The following is a 25654-nucleotide window of genomic DNA, read 5'->3' as shown; positions in this document are numbered from 1 at the left end:
CACATACAGAAGCACAGTGATGGGACCTACGCTAGTGGCTCCCCTTGGCCGCACCAAGCGTAGCACACTCCTAACAATAAAATCCTCTCTATTTCATTTGTCAAATCTGTATTGTAATATTGTACAATGTAATGTATAGTAGCCGGTGTGTATATATAATATATCACTTGAAAAGTCCATACACACTGAGCAATGTTTCCCCCCTGGCCAGCGATTTTCCCGGGGGTTGAGTACATTCCATAGCAGGACGCTATGGAAAGCCGTATGGTCTGGTGGGGTGGCTGGGTGACATCACACGCAGCCGTTGTGAGGGGAAATATGGCGCGTTAGGGGTCATCCCTAATTTCTCAGACCGCAGGGATGGGGCTCTCCCAAACTCTTGTGGGGATGGTTCAACTTGCCCCCATGCTGCAATGACCTTGATTACAGCACCACCCCTTCCCCTTGTGTCCTTGTGCATTGTATCCTTTGTAATTAGACTTTACCAAATGACACAAGTGCATTTGTCTTTCATATAGACAGAACACAAATTCCAATGTTTGTATAACTATAATAAAAAGCTGTTGGGTAACAGTCTATGTTTTGCGCTGAATTTGGAAACCAGCCACTATTGTAACAGCTGTATAATGTGTAGCTGTTCTAATGTAAATGGTTGGTGTTCTAGTAATTACAGGCTACTTGGACAATTAATCATTTAGAAAACGAGTCTCATTATTACAAGTATTGATACATAGTAAATGGAATGTTCTTTTTCTGGTCTCTATGGACACAAAAAATGCAGCAAATATACAGCATGTATCTCTTACAGACTTTTTTTTTTTACTTTTAGATTGCTGCCTGTGTGTGACTCTTCCACTCGCTGACTCTCTTTCTCTCGTTGTCTCTATCAATGACAGTGTGGCTCTTCTCTGTTGCTGAATGTGTCTCAACTGTGTCTCTTGCAGACCCTGTGTTGCTGATTTTCTATTTTCTTGCTGTCTTGCTCTTTGTGCCTCTCACTATCTTTCTTTTACAGTGTGCCTCTCTCTGCCTCTGTGTGTTGTCCCTTTATCTCTCGCTAAGGGGCCCCTTTATCAACTAATATTTGCGGCTAAATCCCCGAAAACACCAGTTTTCGGGGGTTAACCGCAAATATTAAGTTTCACCTAAATGTATTAAAGGGGGACCGCAGCAGGGATCTCCCTGCAGCGCCGCCGGCCGCATCCCCCCCATAGGTTTCTATGGGGGATGCGAAGCTGCCCGATGTATCAGCATCAGGCAGCCCGGCATCGCACCCCTGGGCTATCGCCATTCTGATATGGCGATAGCCCATTGTAGCCTATGGCTACACATCACACTGCCCGAGCAGGGCAGTGCGGCAAGAGGGGTCGGCGGGGGTCAGCGCATAACCGCGCATGCGCTGACCTCCCGGCTTAGCACTTCGCAGGGACGGGCTCCTTCCGGAGCCCTGTCCCTGCAGTGCCAGGGATGATACATCCCAGTGATGTGATCACATTTTACAATGCGATCTTGGGCAGTAATATTCCGCCCAGATCGCATTGCAAATGCGATCATTGATAAATGTGCCCCAAACTCTGACTTTCGCTGACTGTGTGCCTCTTGTCTCTCAATGACTCTGTGCCTCTCACACTATGGGGTTTATTCTGATTCACTCGGAAAGGCACAATCACTCTCTAATGGACAAAACCATGTGCACTGCAGGTGGGGCTGATGTAACATGTGCAGAGAGAGTTAGATTTGGGTGTTTTACTGTTTCTGTGCAGGGTGAATACTGGCTGCTTTATTTTTACACTGTAATATAGGTATCAGTTTGAAGTACAAACCCCACCCAAATCTAAATCTCTCTGCACATGTTACATCTGCCCCACCTGCAGTGCACATGGTTTTGTCCAGGGCAGTACGGATGGTGTAATGGTTAGCATTACTGCCTCACAGCGCTGAGGTCATGGGTTCGATTCCCACCATGGCTCTAACTGTGCGGAGTTTGTATATTCTCCCTGTACTTGCGTGGGTTTACTCCGGGTACTCCGGTTTCCTCCCACAATCCAAAAATATACTGGTAGGTTAATTGGCTTCCAACAAAAATTAACCCTATAATGTCTGTGTGTGCGTGTACATGTGGTAGGGAATGTAGATTGTAAGCTCCACTGGGGCAGGGACTGATGTGAATGTTCAACTATACTCTGTAAAGCGCTGCGGAATCTGTATGCGCTATATAAGAAACTGTTAATAAATAAATAAATAAATAAATTAGAGAGTGATTGTGCCTTTTTCCGAGTGATTCAGAATAACCCCCTATGTGTCTGTGTGTTGTCTCTCTTACGCTGTGTGCCTCTCGCTCTTTCTAACCATGTGCCTCTTTCTTTCTCTCGCTGACTGTGTGCGTCTCGCTCTCTCTCTCTGCCTCTTTATGTTGTCCCTTATCTCTCGCTGACTGTGCCCCTCTCTCTGTAGGTCTCTCACTGACTCTGTGCCTCTCACACTGTGTGGCTCTTGCTGACCTGTGTGTGACTTTCTTGCTGAATCTGTATGTCTTTGCCTCTCGCTCTCTCTTACTGACTCTGTGTCAGTCTCTTACTGACTGTGTGCCTGCCTCTCACTGTGGACCTTATGCTGGTTGACTTGCAAGGCTGTGAAATTGCATAATCATCCATTCGCAGCCCGGAAGAAATAATTTGATGGTTTGCGACCTCCGAGCACCCTGTGCGGGAAGCAGGCGGGCATCTGACATCTTGTGATGTCAGCTGCCCACCTCCTGCACTCCCGTCACTGGGGAATGCCCATGAAATGCCAGGTATACCCATGGGCTATGCCACCCCCGGCTGCACTGCTAGGTGCGAGCGGGATGGCGATCATGTAGTTCGCCATGCCCACTCGCACCCTGCACCTCTCTCTGACTGTGTGTCACTGATTCTGTGTGTGACTGATTCTGTGTGTGACTGATTCTGTGTGTGAATCTCTTTTGATGAATCTGTATGTATCTCTCTTTCTGTGTTCTTTCTTACTAACACACTCTCTCGCTCTCTCACTGTGTCTCTAAAGGTGCCCATACACTGAGGCAATTTGGTCCAAATCGGACCTCCCTGACATGCCGTCTGGTCCGATGCGCGGTCCCGTGCGCATCGGACCCGACCATCCGACCACCCATTCCTCCTGGCGACGAGGCGGACAGGAAGCAGGGACACATGCGATCCATCACAACGGATCGCATGTGTCCCTGGTGGCTCGCAGGCTGTCGGGTGTCCGTACACTGCTGCGAGACATCTCAGGCAGTGTATGGGCACCTTTACTGTGTGTGCCTTTCACTCTCTCTTGATGACTCTGTGCCTCTTTCTCTCTCTCACTTGATCTCACTCAATTGTTTTCTTGATCTCCCATTGACTATGTGAGTCTCTCGCTGAATCCTGTATCTCTCTCTCTCTCTCTCTCTCTCTCTCTCTCTCTCTCTCTCTCGCTGAATCTGTATGCATCTCTCTTGTTGTGTGCCTCCTTCTATTTTACTGACATTGTCTCTCACTGACTGGAGATAAAGCGGAGAAAAGGTAAAAGGAGATAAAGCACCAGCCAATCAGCTGTGTTTGAAAAAGACAGTTGGGAGCGGATTGGCTGGTGCTTTATCTCCTTTTACCTTTTCTCCGCTTTATCTCCAGTTTATCTCTTCTCCAAGCTTAATCTGCCCCTGAATGTGTGTGCCTCTCACGCTTCTCTTGCTGAATGAACCGCCGTGCGTTCGGATGGGAACAGATGGTGGCGCTGTGCGCATGCGCATTGCTGCACATGTGCATACACAGGGTGTGTGCACCCTGGGCGAACAGGTGCATGTACCCAGGACAACGGGAGGGGGGGGATGGGCGGCTCCATTAGCATATGGAAACGCTGGGAATGCTGGACATTCTCATGCTAATGAGGCCATGACGCGGGTGCAGGTGGCGGGCGGCTGACATCACCAGGTGTCAGCTGCCCGCCCATTTCCTTCCCATCGTGCACACGTATGTAAGGTTGCTCAGAGCATCCTTACCTATGCGTGCACCTTACACATCTTTCGATGGTCGGCAACCAACAAAAGATGTGGGTGGATCCCCCTGGCCTGCGAATGGATGTTACTGTGTAACACCCATTCGCAAACCCCGTTTTCGGGGGTTAACCACAAATATTAAGTAACCCCCTAATGTATCACAGGGGACCGCAGCAGGAATCTCCAATCCCTGCTGCGATCCTCCCTGCAGCGCCGCCGGCCGCATCCCCCATAGGTTTCTATGGGGGATGCGAGGCTGCACGATGTATCAACATCGGGCAGCCCGGCATCACACCCCTGGGCTATCGCCATTCTGATATGGCGATAGCCCATTGTAGCCTATGGGTGCATATCGCACTGCCCGAGCAGCAGTGCAGTCAGCGTGGTTGCGGGGGGGGGGGGGGGGTGTCAGCGCGTAACCGCGCGTGCGCAGACCACCCGGCTTCCTGAGCCCTGTCCCTGCGCCCTGACAGGTAATACATTGGGGCGAAATGATCGCATTTTACAATGCGATCCTGGACGGTAATATATCCATGGTAAATGGAGGCCTTAGTCTCTCTCTCGCGCTGACTCTGTATGTGTCTCTCTCGCGCTGACTCTGTATGTGTCTCTCTCGCGCTGACTCTGTATGTGTCTCTCTCGCGCTGACTCTGTATGTGTCTCTCTCGCGCTGACTCTGTATGTGTCTCTCTCGCGCTGACTCTGTATGTCTCTCTCTCACGCTGACTATGTATGTGTCTCTCTCTCTCATGCTGACTCTGTATGTGTCTCTCTCGTGCTGACTCTGTATGTGTCTCTCTCGCGCTGACTCTGTATGTGTCTCTCTCGCGCTGACTCTGTATGTGTCTCTCTCATGCTGACTCTGTATGTCTCTCTCTCATGCTGACTCTGTATGTGTCTCTCTCTCTCATGCTGACTCTGTATGTGTCTCTCTCGTGCTGACTCTGTATGTGTCTCTCTCGTGCTGACTCTGTATGTGTCTCTCTCGCGCTGACTCTGTATGTGTCTCTCTCGCGCTGACTCTGTATGTGTCTCTCTCATGCTGACTCTGTATGTGTCTCTCTCATGCTGACTCTGTATGTGTCTCTCTCGCGCTGACTCTGTATGTGTCTCTCTCATGCTGACTCTGTATGTCTCTCTCTCTCATGCTGACTCTGTATGTGTCTCTCTCTCTCATGCTGACTCTGTATGTGTCTCTCTCATGCTGACTCTGTATGTGTCTCTCTCGTGCTGACTCTGTATGTGTCTCTCTCGCGCTGACTCTGTATGTGTCTCTCTCGCGCTGACTCTGTATGTGTCTCTCTCATGCTGACTCTGTATGTGTCTCTCTCATGCTGACTCTGTATGTGTCTCTCTCGCGCTGACTCTGTATGTGTCTCTCTCGTGCTGACTCTGTATGTATCTCTCTCGCGCTGACTCTGTATGTGTCTCTCTCATGCTGACTCTGTATGTGTCTCTCTCGCGCTGACTCTGTATGTGTCTCTCTCATGCTGACTCTGTATGTGTCTCTCTCGCGCTGACTCTGTATGTGTCTCTCTCATGCTGACTTTGTGTCTCTCACTCTCGCGCTGACTCTGTGTCTCTCACTCTCACGCTGATTCTGTGTCTCTCACTCTCACGCTGACTCTGTGTCTCTCACTCTCACGCTGACTCTGTGTCTCTCACTCTCATGCTGACTCTGTGTCTCTCACTCTCGCGCTGACTGTGTCTCTCACTCTCGCGCTGACTCTGTCTCTCACTCTCGCGCTGACTCTGTGTCTCTCACTCTCACGCTGACTCTGTGTCTCTCACTCTCGCGCTGACTCTTTGTCTCTCACTCTCGCGCTGACTCTGTGTCTCTCACTCTCGCGCTGACTCTGTGTCTCTCACTCTCGCGCTGACTCTGTGTCTCTCACTCTCACGCTGACTCTGTGTCTCTCACTCTCGCGCTGACTCTGTGTCTCTCACTCTCGCGCTGACTCTGTGTCTCTAGTCTCTCGTGCTGACTCTGTGTCTCTCACTCTCTCGTGCTGACTCTGTGTCTCTCACTCTCTCACGCTGACTCTGTGTCTCTCACTCTCTCACGCTGACTTTGTGTCTCTCACTCTCTCACGCTGACTTTGTCTCTCACTCTCTCACGCTGACTTTGTGTCTCTTACTCTCTCACGCTGACTCTGTATGTGTCTCTCACTCTCTCGTGCTGACTCTGTGTCTCTCACTCTCTCGCGCTGACTTTGTGTCTCTCACTCTCTCGCGCTGACTCTGTGTCTCTCACTCTCTCGCGCTGACTCTGTGTCTCTCACTCTCTCGCGCTGACTCTGTATGTGTCTCTCTCGCGCTGACTCTGTGTCTCTCACTCTCGCGCTGACTCTGTGTCTCTCACTCTCGCGCTGACTCTGTGTCTCTCACTCTCGCGCTGACTCTGTCTCTCACTCTCGCGCTGACTCTGTGTCTCTAGTCTCTCGTGCTGACTCTGTATGTCTCTGTTATCTCGCTGCGCTCTCTCTTGCTGTCACTGTATGTATGTACTGCATGTGCTTCTCGCTTACTGTCTCTCTGGCTCTGTACTTCTCGCTCTCTGAGTTATACATCTCTCCTCTCTCCTATGGATGCATGTGTGTCTTGCTGCCTGTCTCTCGCAAGCAGTTCCAGATGTTCAAACTTTTCTGGTTGCTCATGAGTCTCCTTAATAACTGCATCTCTTATACAGCGAGCGCACCCTCCCCCAATCCCTCCTCCCAATGTCAGCTCCAAAGCAAACATCCAAATCCCCCTCCCACCACCATCACCACCTTCCCTCTTGCATTTTTTTGCTTGGATCATCTATATGTCCCTTTGAAATGTCCATCTGTTTACCTAAGTTTTCTGGTCCCAGCTTCACCCTTCTCATTTCCTACATGGGGAAGGAGAGGGGGGGTTAGCGGAGGAGTGTGGTCAGAATTAGGCCGGTTTTGGATATGGTTCTCTGTAATGTAGCCCATGAAGGCATCACAGCATCCCTTTCATTCTCGGCATCTCCTGTATGTATACAGGTGCAGGCTGGCTTACTAAGCAGCTTAAACCTCCGATTCCGGCCTGAAAGGAGACATTGTACCAGAGAGATGCTTTGGTTTTGTATAACATTGGCATGATGAGGAATGACCACCAACCAAACAGAACCTCACTGCCCCCAACACCTGTAACAGCTACAATGTATCACTGGCAAAGACTCTGTGACAGTCTCAGCACAAATATCCTTTATGGAAGAGATTATGGCTCCTGCATCTAATCCACTCTCCTGCTTCTTACAGATACGCTTCATTAAAGGGCCTTTCACTGTGGAAACACTGCATTCATGGTCTGGCCTGGGTCTGATCTGCAGTGGTGGATGGCCGTCACATTTACAGCCATTCTGTCTCATACTGATCCGTATACCATGAAACAATGTACTTAAGTATTTATTAGTCATGCATTGCTTTCTAGATTGTAAGAGAGCAGGGCCCTCCTACCTCTGTCAGTCTGTTACTACAGTATGCAGTACCTGGGTAGACAATGTTTATGCTGTGTACACACTTGTACAATCTGCATGAGATCCAGATGAGATTACAATTTAGACTATCTGCATACAATATATACAATTTAGACTATCTGCATAAAATTTAGACCAGGGCTGGGCAATTGCGGCCCTCCAGATTTAGAGGAACTACACATCCCAGGATGCTTTGCATTAGTTTTGCTATGTGGCCATGCTGAAACTGATGCAAGGCATGCTGGGATGTGTAGTTCCTCAACATCTGGAGGGCCACAATTGCCCAGCCCTGCTTTAGACTATATAGTGCAGATCTGCACTGTATAGTCTATGCAGCCAAGACTTTCTGGCTGAGATATAGGAGCGCGCATCTTGAATGCATCTGGATCGCTATATAGTCAAAATCTCATCTGGATCTCATGCAGATTGTACAAGTGTGTACACAAGGTCAACAATCAATAGGTCAATGTAGACACCTTATGCCTTATGTCGACATTGACAGAAGGTCAAGGCGGGGTGTGCATGGTTTCCCTTTTCCAGTGAGCTACTTTAGCACAATTGGTTAAATTGAGACTATACCTGATGAGTGCCTGTGACAGATTATGCCCATTGGGGATAGTACGTACAAAGAAGAAAGTGCAGCAGAGGAGCAAGGGGACCATAAAAGAGAGAATGAAGCGATGGATCTTATCCAAAAAAGCACTTACTCTTTGACAATGCCACCAAAAATGTGCAAGGATGTCCACTTCACTAAAGCCCCTCCAACATCTACCAGAGGCCTCAAGAATTATAGCATTGATATAATATGGGACCAGTGGCGTTTTTTACCGATAGGCTGCAGAGCTGCAGCCCCCCAGGTAGAATCCGCCACTGTAGGGAAGCCAGATGCAGTCTGTGAGATTGCACCGGCTTCACTGTGACTGGTAGTGACTTCCTATTGGAAGGCCGACCTGCCAGTCACCAAGGCAGTCCCATTTGAGAGGTGTTCCCTCCCTCTGGGATGCCTCTCTATGGAATGCCCAGCGAAAGCCCCGAAAATCTGGGAATTGCACATGCGCAGTTTCTACATCTGAACTGCGCATGTGCCGGTCCCGGTGCTTGCCATCTGTATTATACAGGCAGCAGGTACATGATTCCCCTTCTATGGGCTGTTGCCGAAGCAGCCCATGGGAATCTGGCCGCATGCGCAGTACAGAGTATTGTAATACGCATGCGCCAGTCCTGGTGCCTGCCATCATAGCAACGGCGCCGGAAAGGCAGTGGGGACCAGGAGAGGAGGCGGCAGTGGGGATGCCTGCATCACGGCACCCCCATGGCAGCTGCGGCAAGTGGCAGCCCCCCAAAAAGTATGAGCTGCCACTGGTTGGGGCTAAGGGGGTTATTCTGGTTAATTCGCTTGGATGAGATTTCACATCCTTGCAAGTGGATCAGATTCCACCTTGCAAATGGTGGTACGCCGGTCCGCGGCAGACTTGAAATGATGGCAGACTGAATGCAGGGGGTCTCCCAGCCCACAGCTGACACAAACCAGAGCCTTCCCCGCACTGCGGCAGACCACAGCCTTTTCTGCCCAGACGCTGCCATTGACTACACTCTCCTCTGCACTGCTGCCGCAAAACCCAGCCACCACCTCCGCACTGCCGCCAGACCCATCCAGGCCTCTGCACCACTGTAATCAAACCCAATCATCTTCTACCCATGGTTGCTGCCGATCACAGCCTAAAGTAAGGTAATCGTATCCTGTTGCTTTTCTTTCTCACACCTATATATCGCTGCTGTCACTCTGTCCCTGTCTTCACTCTCCTTGTCCCTATATCCCTGCTTTTACTCTCTCTGTCCCTATCACAGTGTTCTCCACACCGCCACTATTGACCGTAGTCTCCTACTCCTCTTCAATGCTGCAGATCACTGCCTCTGCAGCTGACCTCTATCTCCTCTGCACCACCAATCACAACCTCCTCTGCCCACCGGCTGCCACCGACCAAAGCCGCCTCTGCACCACTGCCACCAAACCCAGCCTCCTCCACTGCACACCGCCGCTGCCACACCAGCTTTCTCCTTCACATCGCTGATCACAGACTAAGGTTAGGAAACCAGGTCTATTTTTCTGCCGGAATGGTTCGGAACGCTGTTCCTGAAGTTCAGATGAAAAATTACATCATCAGGAAAGGCGTTCCAGAACCTCTAGTGGGAGCTGACGCTTTACCAAGGGATTCCAGCTTTTCTGAACCTGTCCACGCAGCAGCATCTGCTGTTTGTCCCTCCGCTCTGTCAGTCCTGAGAGTGGGCGGTCCCCCACTGCTAGCGCGCCTTGCCGTTTAGAAAGCTTGCATGCTAGTGTCCTGTCTTGGAGACCGTGCTTGTAAGGAGTGAATGCCGCCATTAGGTGCAGCGTGTCCCTGAGATCCCCAGGGATACTGACCCCACCGTAGAGTTCCTGCACACTGCGCCAACAGCACAAGCCCCACTGTCACTCAAAGACAAGTTACAAGTCTGCACAGACTTCACTGATAAGAGACCTCCATTACTCCATCCCTGGATACTGGATAAGTACCTCCTGCACCACACTGTGTACCCTGCCTATTATGTCCTGCTATTACACACCTGCAAGTTAACCCTTGATACTCTGTTATCCTGTGCATATTACAATAAACCAATATGCCAGTCCTCCTGTGCCCCCCTCTGACATTCCTCCTCTACCCCTTCTGACGGTCCTCCTCTGTACCCCTCAGTCAGTACCACAGTACCCCTCTCTGCCAGTCTTACAGCCCAAATGTTGACAGTTAAAAAAAAAATCTATACACACTGTTTGAAGCCCCACCCCCCACAAACGCACCGCCCACATCTCCGCCCACTCTGCTCTTTCCCAGTGAGTTCCTGAACCTATTTTTCTACCAAAATAGCTGCTTCCAAAAATAGCACTGAAGGTAACCATACATTGTTGCCTTTTTCTCTATCACCAGTATGTCCCTGCTATCACTCTCTGCTGTCACTCCCCTCCCTGTCCCTCTATCCCTGCTGTCACTATCTCTGTCCTCACTCTCTATCCCTGCTGTCACTCTATCTGTTGCTCTTTCTGTCCCTGCTGTCCCTTTCCCTGTCCCCGCTGTCATACACACTCTCTCTCTCTGCTGTCACTCCCTGTCCCTATATCCCTGCTGTCACTATCTCCGTCATCACTCTCTATCCCTGCTGTCCCTTTCTGTTGCTCTTTCTGTCCCTGCTGTCTCTTTCCCTGTCCCCGCTGTCACTCTCTCTCTCTCTCTCTCTCTCTCTCTCTCTCTCTCTGCTGTCATTCTCCCTTTGTTTTTCCTGTCTTTGAATTTTGGCTCATACTGTGTGGCATAATGTGGCACTAATAAACTAGGCACTAGTACTAGATTATATCAGGGGTCCTACTATTTTGGTGTGTGATGTGTATAAGGGGTATGTGGCGTGGTACACTGCACTCAGACACACCCCATTTTGTATTGCCATGCCCCCTTTTCCGGAGCGCGTGCATAACTACAGCCTTTGTTTTTACATACTGTACCCCCACTTTAAAATTTGCACTTGAAAGCCCAAAACTGAAGAGTAGAGATGGCGGAGTTACAAATATTGATGAAAGCATTTGGTGGGGAGACCAAATCTTTCCCGACGATCAGAGAACTCTGCAAACACATGGAGAGGAGCAATGTCACAGATGTCACAGAGATGAGATAACTGTCTGTAGGCGTGAAGTTATTCAAAGGCCAAAAGGAGGGAGAAGGAGGGATTGGTCAAAGTGAGCAGAACATCATCAGCGTACAAAGCGAAGGTGTGTCTTTCTAACCCATGACCCTGGGGATAGAGTGCATGCATTGCCACAGGATACTTAGGGCTCGATGTATTAAAATACATCACTGCCTCTCGCTGCGCCACCGCAGCGATGCAGTGCGGTGACTGAGGCCCCCTGTGATGTGGTATCTCCGGCGCATCCCCAGCTCAGTGTGGCTGCCCTGCATAGATCTCACTATTCTCCCACTTTCGCAGAACTTTGCTTATGCTCATGTCTTCTGTAATCTCTCCACGGTTAGTCCTTGTCTCAGGTGTACCTCCAGTTAACTATTCAGAAGGTCAGGGCTATCCTGATGGACTTGGACACTGCTTATACAAGCTCCCAGTAGTTTGGTTGTGGTCAGATGCGAACTTACACCCACCCAGCCAGCGTTATCTGATGGTGTTCCCATGACCGCTACTCTTTGACACGTTCCTTACCACTGATGAAGGCCATTTGCTCTGCCTGAGTTTTGCAGTGAGCTAATTCTCCATCCTGGAGCTGTGTGGCAGGTGAGCAGCCAAGACTTAACATTAATAACACTTCTTGTAGTTGAAACCGCTTGGATTCAACTTTATTAAGGGCCAGACATTGTCTGCCGGGCAGCACATATTCTTACTTTTCCCATTAAAAAAAGTTTTTATTAGGTTATGTCTGTGGACACTGCTGTTGCCGGTGAGATCGGAGGCCGCACAATAAGGATAGCTTGCTACCAGTTCCCAAGGTAAGATGTATAAAACACCTGTTCTGCTAAATTACTTTTCTCTTTTACACCACAGTAAATATCAGGGGGGTACATTGAGACTATCCAGCCAGAAACGGTATCTGCATTCTCATACCCCTTTCACACCAGCTTAAATTCCCGGGTTGGGACAGGGAATATATATATATATATATATATATATATATACATACATACGTTGAGATGTGTCGTTACACATTGCATCATATTGTGAAAGGGGGTCCTAAGGTGAGTCGCATATAGTGTAGGTGCACTATTTGGGGGGGGGGCGCTAGAAAGTTCTTTGGCAGGGGGGAGCAAAATTTATAGTTACGCCACTGGTTGGGGAGAATAGTAAAACCCTACCTGCCCTTGCCGTATTACCTGGGGGTGCCCTGCTCATATCCCTATAGATTGTAAGCTTGCAGCAGGGCCCTTCTACCTCCAAGTCTGTCTGTTACCCAGTTTGTCTTATCACTATCTACTATTGTAAATCGCAACGGAATCTGCTGCGCTTTATAAGACACTGTAAATAAATAAATAAAATAAATAATGATTCTGATACCCTGGGAATGAGACACACTGGCGTGATACAGATCTGGAGTTGCCAAGTTACCCGACGACATGGCACCACTGCGAAAGCTCAGTGTTATGTGGGTGGCATTTTATGGAGTTCTGCAGCAAAAGCAGAGGCGGGTATTAACTCCTGCTGTGCCAGAGAAGGCACCCAGCGCTTCATCCAGCAATGACGGGGTTAAGGCGCTTGCACGTGATAGGCAGGCTGGGATGAGTGGTCTCTTTGGGAATGTCCAGCGATGAGCACTGAGTCATGCTGCTATTTCTGCTTTGTTGCAGCACACGTGTGAGTGAGCTCACAGTTACCACATGTCACCGGAGAGTTACCTTTCCTAAACCTGAGAACCCGCTCACCTTTACTGATATCAGGGCTGACACTAGGATTTGTGTCGCCTGGGGCAGGGCAGTCATTTGTCCCCTCCCTGTCTACCCCTCCCCTTGCACCCAGCATATGTGACCCCTTAGCCCCCCCCCTAGTTGCGGACCTGTGGCCCTGCTGGTGTGCACTAATCTAATCTGGCAAATAGTTTTAAATATTCAACGAAAGAAGAGATTGACCAGAAGTGCGAATCCTCAGACTCCGCTGTTAGAATCCTTTGCGTAATGACCACGCCGTTAGACGAGGCGCAGCACAGGGTCCTGGATATACAAACTACAGAGATTGTTCTGAAGCTGGCAGTACAATGAGAAGTTTCTATGGTGATTTCGACACATTGCTCCCCACAGTACTGCACAGTCCGCCCTCTGTACAGATGCAGATGACTTTATTGGCTGTGTGCGCCCTCCCACAACTTCTGAGAAATACGTTGCTTTTTGCAGAGGAATTTGGGCAATAATGACGGATTGTTTAAACCTTATGCATTTTTTTACCCCACTTCATTTGTGTTCAGAGCACAGTGAATGTAAATGAACCGGAGGTTATATGAACTGTTGTGTGGGTATTGTTTGTCAGAGATCCTGTAGTTCAGTTTATTAGTTCTTGCATGTGTGAGTGTTAGTGTTATAATATTGGGCAGTCAGCAGGGTCATGGGGTCTAATTCTGGTCTGCTGACCTTTAACCTGCACTCATGACCTTTCATTTTTTTTGCTTTGAAGCTGTAACTTTTAGGGACAGTTGTATACAATCTCTTTTCCTGCACTGGAGAATGAAACGCCCCTTCCTCTCTTTCTACTACCATCTGCATTTATTTATTTATTACCAGTTTCTTATATAGCGCACATATTCCGCAGCGCTGTACAGAGAATATTTGAACTCTCATCGGGCCCTGTCCAAGTGGAGCTTACAATCTATATTTCCTATCACATGTGGGAAACAGTCACTATGTTGACAGGCATTAGGGCAACAAGACTCGGGTAAAAAAAAAAGGCGAAAAACCCCATGTCAACCTTTTTTCTGTCGACTTTCCCCATGTTGACCTAATGCGTGTGTCGACCTAATGACCTGTCAACATATTCTGTGTCAGCCTTCATGCAAGTCGACCTTCAGTGGTCGACCTAATGCTTGTAGACCTAAGGTCTGTCTATCCTATGAGCCGTACATGTACACGCACACACACAGTCCTTCTAGGGTTAATTTTGTTGGGAGCCAATTAACCTACCAGTACTGTATATTTTTGGTATGTAGGCAGAAACCGGCTTAGTGACATCACGCTCAAGCCCCGGCCCCCCGAGCAGCTGATGAAACTCTCCTCTCCGTGCTTCTCCCGGAGAGGAGAATATTAAAGTTGGCAACCCTGTTATATTCTTGGGGAGGAAAGGAAATAAGATATATATTCAAATAGGATCATCAGTGCCATATCCCTGCATTGGTTATACAGTAGTAGGCTTTCCATTCTACCCCTTTAAACCATTATGCTCATTTATGACACAGATTCTGTGGCAGATTAAGACCAGGTGATATCCAGGCTTGTAGTCAGCCAGCCACAGAACCTGTGTAAATCATGTGGGCATCGGTGATTGACAGTCGGGAAATTGGTTCCTACCTGCTGTCAAATTCCACCATTGCAAGGGCAGACCGCTACCAGAATTCTAGGCCTCTTGGAAACCCCTGATAGCCAGCTTTCACAACCCCATGGACCATGCAGCCAACCAATGGTGCCCCACCTCCAAACCTTTTGCAGTTTTGTCACAGGTGCCGACCGTTGGGATGGAGAGACAGATCACTTACACTGGCACCGTGAGTTTGGAGTTATGCCACTTATGTGCTGTAATTGTGGTAACACGGCTTCATCTGTTGACCTCTTATTCCTACAGCCTCATACTGGTAATAAATCCACCACTTTGAAATAACCTTTCTTATCTGTATAGTGCACCGTTAATTGAAAAGTGTCCTTTTAATGCATATTTAATGTGCAGCTACTTAATCTTGGTAAATCAGAGAACTGCAGTAAATTGTCTCCTAAGTGCTTGGAGGAGCCTGTGTGTGTCTTATCGGGTTCCCCTGCAGGACAGGACGAACTCCACGTGACTTCCTGCATTAGGCTGTGGTTTGGATGAAGGCTCCGTGGTACTTGTTTCCTATCTGGGCGCCCACTAAGTTAATTGCGCACCATGCTATTCTCCGCAGTGAAATCTGATCGCATCGCATCGTACACATACACGATATTGAACGATGCGATGCGATCCGATTCGATTTCCCATAGGAAACAATGTTAAATGGCTCAATTTAGCCAAAATATAATAGGAACAATAGTAAATGGGCCAAAAACACCCCTGAACATTGAAATGTCCCCCAAAAAGTAGTTGACGCCACCCCGCCATCAACGTGAACCCGAAGCGTGGCGAGCGCAGCGAGCCCACGAGGGGCGGCGGTACGCGTCCTCCGACCTTTTCATGCCCTACTATCCACTAGGGCGTGGAGTGAGAATAGAATAGTGTGGCGAGCGCAGCGAGCCACCGTGCCCGAAGCGTGGCGAGCGCAGCAAGCCCCGCGAGGGGACGCGGATACCTTCACAGTTATACGCATCCCCTCGCGGTCTTCCCAGGTGTCCATGGCGACGCGGACACCTGGGAAGCCCGCGAAGGGACGCGTTTACCTGTGAAGGTATCCGCGTCCCCTCGCGGGGCTCGCTGCGCTCGCCACGCTTCGGGCTCGGTGGCTCGCTGCGCTCGCCACACTATTCTATTCTCACTCCACGCCCTAGTGGATAGTAGGGCATGAAAAGGTCGGAGGACGCGTACCGCCGCCCCTCGCGGGCTCGCTGCGCTCGCCACGCTTCGGGTTCACGTTGATGGCGGGGTGGCGTCAACTACTTTTGGGGGGACATTTCAATGTTCAGGGGTGTTTTTGGCCCATTTACTATTGTTCCTATTATAATTTGGCTAAATTGAGCCATTTCACATTGTTTCCTATGGGAAATCGAATCGGATCGCATCGCATCGTTCAATATCGTGTATGTGTACGATGCGATGCGATCCGATTTCAGTACGGTGCCGTACGTAGAAAACCTGGGCGCCCAGATAGGAAACAAGTACCGGCTCCGTAACGCCCCTTCCAACCCAGAACATTTTTATTGTCTCATGCAAGAGTAAATCTTAGGTGGGCATGACTCCGTCTATACATGTGGCCAAAATAAAAGGTCCAGGTGCTTGTCAGGCTTGCTGGGACCTGTAGTTCCACTTTTATTTATTTATTTACAGTTTCTTATATAGCGCAGCAGATTCAGTTGCGCTTTACAATAGTAGACAGTGATACAACAAACTGGGTAACAGACAGACTTGGAGGTAGGAGGGCCCTGCTGCAAGCTTACAAACTATAGGGACAGGAGGGAAACACAAGGACAGGCACCAGTAATAGCATTGCAGTCCCACCAAGTTACAAGTCCAGAAGGGAAGCTATATAATACACAATCGCCTCAGAGGGTTATGCATGTAGAACTTAAATATCATAGGCTTGCCTGAAGAGGTGAGTTTTCAGGGAACGCTTGAAAGTTTGGAGGCTAGTGGAGAGTCTTATTGTGCGTGGAAGGGCATTCCATAGGGTGGGAGCAGCCCGATGAAAGTCCTGTAATAGTGAATGGGAGCTAGTGATCCGTGCAGAAGAGAGACGCAGATCTTGTGCAGAGCAGAGTGGTCGAGATCATAGGTGCCGATTTTATGTTTTTGCTGGTGGGTGCTCAAGCCAAAAATATAGGGGAGTGGCTTCACAGGGAAGGGGCATGGCCACAAAATAATACCAAGGTTATGATGCGATGTGGGGGTGTTTGGTTTAGGCAGGGGTTAGAGTCAGGCACTAGAGGGGAGGGATAGGTTCAGGCTGCGTGGGGAGAAGGGTTAGGGGGATTGGGGGAGAGGGTTACCCTGAGTGTATCACTACCATACATATATATATATATATTCTATTCAGTGACAACAGTAGCCAGCACTCCAAAGAGATTTATCTTAATAATAAAAACTCACATCATGTTGCCTACTAGTAGTTAGTGACTATACATACTGTACATACATACACACATACTGTATACAGTAGCATATACTGTATACACAGTATACTTACAATTTGTATACTTACACATTTTTACAATAACTTATCCAATTTGATGCCCTAGGCAAGATTTTTGTTGGCGCCCCCTAGCAGGTGATAATACCATCAAACTTTAGTGGTTAGACACCAAAAATAACCTGCTGGTTAATGACATTTTATACATGTACATACCACGGGTGGGCAATTATTTCAGCTGGGGCACCACTTAACACTTCCAGCAAATATTCGAGGGGCGCACTCCAGCAATAGGAGGTGTGGTCACTCAAAAGGGTGTGTCTTTCAATGTATTGTAGCACACCACATACCCCTTTTACACATCATGCAACACAATAGTAGTTACATATTATGCCGCACAGATTGAGCCAAAAGTCACATTATGCCACACTGAATGTGCTAAAGTTCATATTATGCCACATAGAATAAGCCAAAAATCACATTGAATGAGTCAAAATTCACATTATGCCACACAAAATGATCCGAAATACACGTTATGGCACAACGAATAATGCTAAATTCTGTTATGTGGTGGGAGGGGGTCTCTTCAAGTGTAAAGGCCCCCATCCCCTAGACACCTATAGTTCTCCCATGTATTTCACACATGATGCCAAATAAATTATTCTTCATTTCTTTGAATAGAAATAGTGATAACGGAATAGCACAAGAACCCTGGGGCTGGTATTATATGTACCCATGAGCAGATCTGCCAGCTGATTGGAGTAGTACGTTTTCCCAGAACATCTTTAATCCCAATATTATGTCTTTCTTCCACAAATATCCCCCGTCTGTCCTTGTCAGGGCCGGCTCTACCATTAGGCAGCTTTAGGCATCTGCCTAGGGTGCCAGGGATCTGGGGGGGCGCCACCAAGTCTGCAAATCAAAAAAAGTCAAAGAGGTCTATGAGGATCCTTTTGCCCTTAATGCAGGTGGTGGCTGTGGAACCTTTAAGACCTCACTTCCATACTTTCCCTTGAGACATACTTCCCTACACTGCTGCCCCCTCCCTCTTGTACTCTGTTGTGGGTGGCACAGGGGACTTGCTTACCTGCCCGGGGGGACCACATGATTTTATGGGGGGGGGGGGGGTTGGTCCTTGTGTCTCTGCAGAGAAGTCTGGTTATTGGGAAACTTCTTCCAAGCAAGGAAATGTATTATTTATTATCTTCAGTTCTGCTCAGGATATTTTTTGGAGCAATCATTTGAAGCTTTAACGATAATAATGTCCTCCTGGCCTTCTCCAGCCCTCTGGTGTTGGACCATGATGTGTTCCAGGTCTTGCCTCCATAACTTTTCTATCAGTGTAGACCAGTGATGGCTAACCTTGACTCTCCAGCTGTTGTTGAACTACACATCCCAGCATTCCCTGCTACAGTTTTGGTATGGTAAAATAGCAAAACTAGCAGGGCATGCTGGGATGTGTAGTTCAACAACAGCTGGAGTGTCAAGGTTAGCCATCTTAGCCATCACTGGTGTGGACTGAGACTTATTTTACAGAAGAAATGTCCATATCCGTACTAATGGGCAGATGTTTCCTCAATATCCTGCTCCTCAGCTTCATCGTGTCTCCGGTGTCAGCTTGTCCCATGCACCTCTGTGATCTATTGTTTGGTTATGGGTTGGGTGACATTGTGTCTCTGGTCTATACCTGTTCGCTTCAGTAATATATTTCTGAAGGGCTTGTTTGCCAGGATGCTTCCCTGATTCATCCTCCGTTCCCATCCTGCGTCTGGTAACATCTCCCTTTTATATGTGGGGTTGGATTCCTTTTGGTACTCGGGCTGGCCAACATTTTGCTTGGATCACGGTTTACTTGGGAGGCAGTAATTTATCAACGTTCACAACTGCTCCTGGCAGGAAGGAGAAATGCAACAGGGGAGAAACGGATGTAACGCTCATGGGTACAGCGCACTCATTGTGTGGTATACGCATAACCAGAGGCGTAGCGAGGGCAGAGCACACGCTCCAGGCGCTGGAAGATTGCATGGCGCCGGAGCTGTAATGGGACCGCCAGCTCGCCCGCTAGCTAGCTCCCCCGTTCCGTCCGGGAGAGAGACGTGCTGCACTGCTGCTATGTAAAATTCACAGCTCCCGCTGGACCGCTGGCCAATGGGCGATTGCGGTCCAGCAGCCAATCAACTGATGGCTGCTGGACTGGGAGCGCCTATTGGCTAGCGGTCCAGCGGGAGATATAAATTTTACATAGCCGCATCTTTCTCCCGGACACAGCGGGGTGCCGTGAGCAGGCGGGCGGTGCACACTGGCAGGGGGGAGGGGTGCACAGCACACATGCTGCATTGACTGTCACTGTCAGCACAGGCAGGGGGGGCGGCTGGCTGTCTAAGTATGGTGTTCTCCCACCCTCCACCCACCCTGCTGCACCCACCCTGCTGCATCCTCCCACCCTGATGCACTCTACTGCAATCCACCCTCCTGCACACTACTGTACTCACCCTCCTAACCACATAACCCACCCACCCTGCTGCACCCTACTGCACACACAAACCCATCCTACTGCACCCACCCACCCTGCTGCATCCTACTGCACCCACCCACCCTGCTGCATCCTACTGCACTCACCCACCCTACTGCACCCACCCTGCTGCCCCCTACTACCCCCTTTGGCATCGAGCGTGAAGCCCCTTGGCATCGAGCGTGAAGCCCCTTGGCACCGAGCGTGAAGCCCCTTGGCACCGAGCCTGAAGCCCCTTGGCACCGAGCATGAAGCCCCTTGGCACCGAGCATGAAGCCCCTTGGCATCGAGCATGAAGCCCCTGGCAATGAGCATGTAGGTAAGTGGCACTTATGTGTCAAATGTGTAATTGGCATTATGGTGTGTTGTATATTACAACATTGCGGAGTGTTATATAGTATGTCATGGGCATTGCGGAGTGTTATATAGTATGTCATGGGCATTGCGGAGTGTTATATAGTATGTCATGGGCATTGTGGTGTTATATAGTATGTCATGGGCATTGCAGAGTGTTATATAGTATGTCATGGGCATTGCAGAGTGTTATATAGTATGTCATGGGCATTGCAGAGTGTATTTCTCTTTCAATGGTCCTGGTGACACAGCTCAACACTGGGATGTAGGAGGGTCCGAAGGAGCCAGGCACCTATCCTAAAGTTTTAGAGGGTAGGCTCCTCCCCTACTGCATCCCTGGACTCTTCAGTTCGTGTTAGGTGCCCACTGGAGTGGGTGCTATTCTAAAGGGCTGCAGGAGCAGCCGAAGAATTAGAGTAGTTAGGGGATTTTTATTATTTTATTAACTTTTACCCTAGCTAGGTAGGCACAGTGTGAGGATTCTCATAGTGAATCCTCACACTGCTTGCGCAGCAGGAGCTGACAGAAGCGCGTCCTGTCAGCTCACTGTGCACAGGGGAGACACTGTCTGGTCCCCCTGTGCAGCGCTTATAGCCTTTTCTAAAAGGCTGCCTGGGCTCCGGAGTACCCTGAAACCGGCTCCACGTTTAGGTGGGGATCATGGGGGACAGGCGCTCCGTGATGGCGGCGGCCATTTTATGCGGAGCTTACACGCTGAGCTCCTAGATGAGAGGACAGCAGCGTTGTGACAGGCATGTTCCAAGTGATCCCCATTTGAGGGGGAGACACTGGAACTAGGAAATCCTACCTAAGGAGCGGCTTGCTGGGGGTGGTTGGCGCCAAAAGGTCACGGACCCCGCAGCAGCAGGGACCTGTGGTCTCTTCCTTCACTCTGACTTTGGCGCCTTTCAGAACGCTTGCAGCGGAGCTGAGCTGGCTTACTGATCCTGGCAGAGTGACTTGGATTTCCTGGGCATCGCTTCCCCGCAGTTGAAACCAACAGACAGATAAGTGACTGGGTGCATTGCTCTGTATAAACGCTTGTACATTGTTTGCACTGTGTATACTGATAGATATACATTTATCACTTGCATCATGTCTGAGCATCAGGCTGTGGTTTTGGGGGAGGGAGCCCTTAATGCACTGAGCGCGTGCAATGTTTGCACACAAAAGTTTGTCCCTGAGCAGATGGCCAAGGGGGGCTTATGTATTACTTGCGCTGATGTGAGACCCATGGGCAGTGATCCCCATAGGGCAGAGCAGATGGAACCTGCGTGGGCCAGGGCCCTAGGCAGGTCAGTAAACGCTTTGGTGCAGCTTTTGGACAGGCAGAGTGATGGGCTGGTAGAATCACAGAGACCTATGCCATCATCTCAGCAGTCGTCTGGCTCCTTGCCTCTTACCCAGGCAGATCCTGCACTTATCCAGGTGATGCAGGATACTGCAAAAGGGATTAACAGGTTCAGTGAAATGCTGGACAAAATGGATGATGTGGCAGGGACCCCTAGAAGGTCTTATGCTTTAACTACTGTGGTAGATGAAGAGGAAGGAGAGTATACTGACATCCCCTGGGATCAGGGTGATGATTTGGAAGAGAACTCTGCTGCTGGTATAGAGGATCTCATTGTAGCTGTGAAGCAGGCTTTAAAGCTGACTGTGGAGGATAAGACTCCTGTTAAAGGTGTTTTTAAGCGACAGCGGAAGGAGGCTGTTACTTTTCCTTCAGATGAGGGGTTACAGGAATTGTTAGAAGGGGCTTGGAAAACTCCTGATAAGAGGCTTCAGATGCCAAAACGATTCCTTAATCTGTACCCCATGCCAGAGTCTCATGCGGAGCTCTGGGAAAGGGTCCCAGTTGTGGACGCTTCAGTGGCACGTTTGTCCAAGGCTACTGTATTACCAGTACAAGGCGGTGCAGCTTTTAAAGATTCTGTGGATAAAAAGCTGGAGGGAAACCTCAAGGCTATCTTTGAAGGGGTGGGGTTTACCTTACGACCCCTTATTGCTTCAGCCTGGGTTTCTAAGGCCATGATAGAGTGGGCTGGTGAATTATGCACCATGCTGCAGGCTGACCCGGGTGCATTACTGCTTGCAGAAAAGATTAAGGCAGCAGCAGAATATGCAGTTGAAGCAGAGGAGGAAGCTATTAAAATGGCAACCAGAGTGTCCACAGTCTCCATTAATGCCAGGAGAGTGCTTTGGCTTAAAGCCTGGGAAGCAGACAATGAGTCCAAGAAGGCTCTGGAAACATTAGCCTTCAAAGGAAAGGTACTCTTTGGTACCGAATTAGAGGAGATTATAAAACAGGCCACAGGCGGCAAAAGTACATTTCTGCCGGCCTCCTCAGCAAAGCAGACGTCCAGATTTTCTGCTTTTAAGCCGTCCTTTCGGCCCTCCCCTAGAGGTGGTGCGTCCTTTCGAGGACAGTCTTTCAGGGGAAGGTTTCAGCCCTCTAGAGGCAAGACACAAAAGTCAAAATTTGGCTCTTTTCACAAGAAGCCTGCCAATAAAGGAGAGGATAAACCCTCTGCATGACTGTCAGGGGCTTTGCCCGACAGTGACAAAAGTGGGCGGGCGTCTCACACTCTTCAGGGACGCTTGGGCTTCTCTAGGCCAGGATGCCTGGGTGCTAGACATCATAACACAGGGTTACAAAATCCCTTTCAGAGGGCCACCTCCGAAGAGGTTCATTCCCACATCCTTACCAAAGGAGGCACGGCTGCGTACAGCTCTTGTGAGAGCAGCGCACTCCCTTTTGGAAAAAGGGGTGGTTACACTAGTCCCCAAGACAGAGTGGAAGAAAGGCTTTTACTCCACGCTGTTCCTGGTGCCCAAACCAGACGGGTCTTTCAGACCAATACTAAATTTGAAGTCTCTAAATGTGCATTTATGGGTAGACCATTTCAAAATGGAGTCTCTACGGTCAGTACTCCTGAGTCTGGACCAGGGAGAATTTTTGGAGTCCATGGATGTCCAGGACGCATATTTGCACGTTCCTATACACCCGGAGCATCAGACCTTGTTGAGGTTTGCCATAGGAGACCTGCATTTACAATTCCGGGCGTTACCCTTTGGGCTAGCAACCGCGCCAAGGGTATTCACAAAGATAATGTCAGTAATGGCGGCAGTGCTGAGGCTCAGGGGAATCACAGTAATACCCTATTTGGACGATCTCCTGTTCAAAGCAGAGTCAGCAGCCATGCTGCAGAGTCACTTGACAGAGGCCATCAGTTTTTTGCAGGCTCACGGCTGGATTTTAAATTTGCAAAAATCTCAGTTGGTACCGTCACAAAGGCTCCAATTCTTGGGAGTCATACTGGACACCCATCTTCATCGGGTATTCCTCCCGGAGGTAAAGGCCAGGGATCTGGTCACCCTAGTCCAGGAGATTCTCAGGGCTCAGAGCATCTCAGTATGGAGGTGCCTCAAGCTCCTGGGGAAGATGGTGGCGTCATTCGAGACGCTTCAATTTGCCAGGTTCCACTCTCGGAGGTTCCAATGGAACATTTTGTCAGCTTGGTCAGGAAACACTTTGACCATGAAATCCGAGATGATAGTGCTGTCTTCGGACACCCGAGAATCCTTGAAATGGTGGACAGAAGTAGATTCCCTTCAGTGGGGTCGGTCATTACAGACCTGGGACTGGTTGATAGTAACTACCGACGCCAGTCTCAGGGGCTGGGGGGCAATAGTCCTGGATCTCAGGCTTCAGGGCCTGTGGACGGCAGAGGAATCAGCGTTACCAATCAACATCTTGGAGCTGAGAGCTGTCTGGAAAGTCATTTCCTTGGCGGGAGACAGGTTACAGAACCTCCCTTTGAGGATTCAGACCGACAATGCCACAGCTGTGGCGTATCTGAATCACCAGGGAGGTACACGCAGCAGATTGGCCATGTGGGAGGTATCCAGAATCTTCCTATGGGCGGAACAGAATGTTCCAGCTGTATCGGCTATATTCATCCCAGGAATAGAGAATATAGAAGCCGACTTCCTGAGCAGGGAGGAGCTCAAGGAAGGGGAATGGAGCTTACACCCTCAGGTGTTTCACCAAATCACTTCGATGTGGGGAACTCCGGATGTGGACCTGATGGCATCCAGGATCAACCGTCAAGTGCCCAGGTTCTATGCCAGAACAAGGGATCCACTAGCGGAGGCAGTGGATGCCATGACTATTCACTGGCAGGGAGATCTCCTTTATGCATTCCCACCAGTACCAATGTTACCGAGACTTCTGAAGAAAATACAGGGGCAGAAGGTTCCAGTGATCTTAGTGGCCCCAGATTGGCCAAGGAGATCCTGGTACTCGAGGCTTCAGAGGTTGTCTGTGGACTCATGGCGTCTACCTCTGAGACCAGACCTTCTAAGACAAGGCCCATTCAATCACCTGGATTCAGATCGATTGATTTTGACGGCCTGGCTATTGAAACCACCATTTTGAAAAGAAAAGGGTTTTCTGAGGCAGTAGTACAGACTATGATAAAAGCCAGAAAAGCTGTATCTTCGGCAAATTATTATAGAGTCTGGAAGACTTACATTCGATGGTGTGAGAGAAGAAAGGCTCATACATCTCATTTTAAGCTATCAAGAATGATGGAATTCTTACAAGATGGTTTTTCATCGGGCCTAAGCCTTCAGTCACTGAAGGTGCAGATTTCGGCCTTGTCCATCTATTTCCAGAAAAAGATAGCCATTTTGCCGGAGATTCAAACCTTTTTACAAGGAGTATCCAGGTTGAAACCTCCATACAAGCAACCAGTAGCACCTTGGGATCTATCACTGGTTTTGGAATGCCTTCAAAAGGCACCTTTTGAACCTTTAAGGTCGGCTGATTTTAAGTTTCTCACGTGGAAGCTAGTGTTTTTGTTAGCAGTAGCATCTGCTAAAAGAGTTTCAGAATTGGGAGCTTTGTCATGTAAATCTCCCTTCTTAATTTTTCATGATGACAGGGCTGTTTTAAGAACAGTGCCTCAGTTTTTACCGAAGGTGGTATCTACCTTCCATTTAAATCAGGAGATAGTTCTACCTGTGTTTCAACCCCCAGAGGGTTCTAAGAAAAGGGACAAGTTGAGAACTTTGGATGTTGTGCGTGCCTTACGCATATATGTGGACAGAGTGAAGAGTGTCAGGAAGACTGACACATTGTTGGTATTGTATGACGTACACAAAATTGGTTGGCCTGCATCTAAGCAGACTATTGCTAGGTGGTTGCGGTCTATGATAGCCTTTGCATACACCAAAGTGGGTAGACCAGTACCGGCCAAAATAAATGCGCATACCACCAGGTCAGTTGCCACCTCTTGGGCGGTTCGACATGGGGCCACAGCTGAGCAGGTTTGCAGAGCTGCCACTTGGTCATCTGTTCACACATTTGCCAAATTCTATAGATTCCATGAGTTCGCGTCGGAGGACGCATCATTCGGGCGAGCAGTGCTGAGAGCTGCAGACCTGAGCGTACCCTCCCAAAGGACCGGCTCTGGAACGTCCCAGTGTTGAGCTGTGTCACCAGGACCATTGAAAGAGAAAAAGGGATTTTTGTAAGAACTTACCGTTCGAATCCCTTTCTCTGATATGGTCCTGGTGACACAGCGATCCCTCCCTTACGCTCAGTAAGTATGCCAGAAGTTTCATGATGTTCATGTTAAAATGGTTAAAAGTTAACAGTTTTCTGTTATAAAATGTGCATATAATATGTGCAGGCGTTTGTACTGAGTTAATGTATTCCAGTGGCTTTGAAAGATGAACTGAAGAGTCCAG

This window comes from Crinia signifera, chromosome 8 (genome assembly GCF_055691185.1).
Source record: "Crinia signifera chromosome 8, ASM5569118v1, whole genome shotgun sequence".
Lineage (NCBI taxonomy): Eukaryota > Metazoa > Chordata > Amphibia > Anura > Myobatrachidae > Crinia > Crinia signifera.
The sequence above is the reverse complement of the archived record's forward strand: the minus strand, read 5'-3'. Positions refer to the sequence as shown.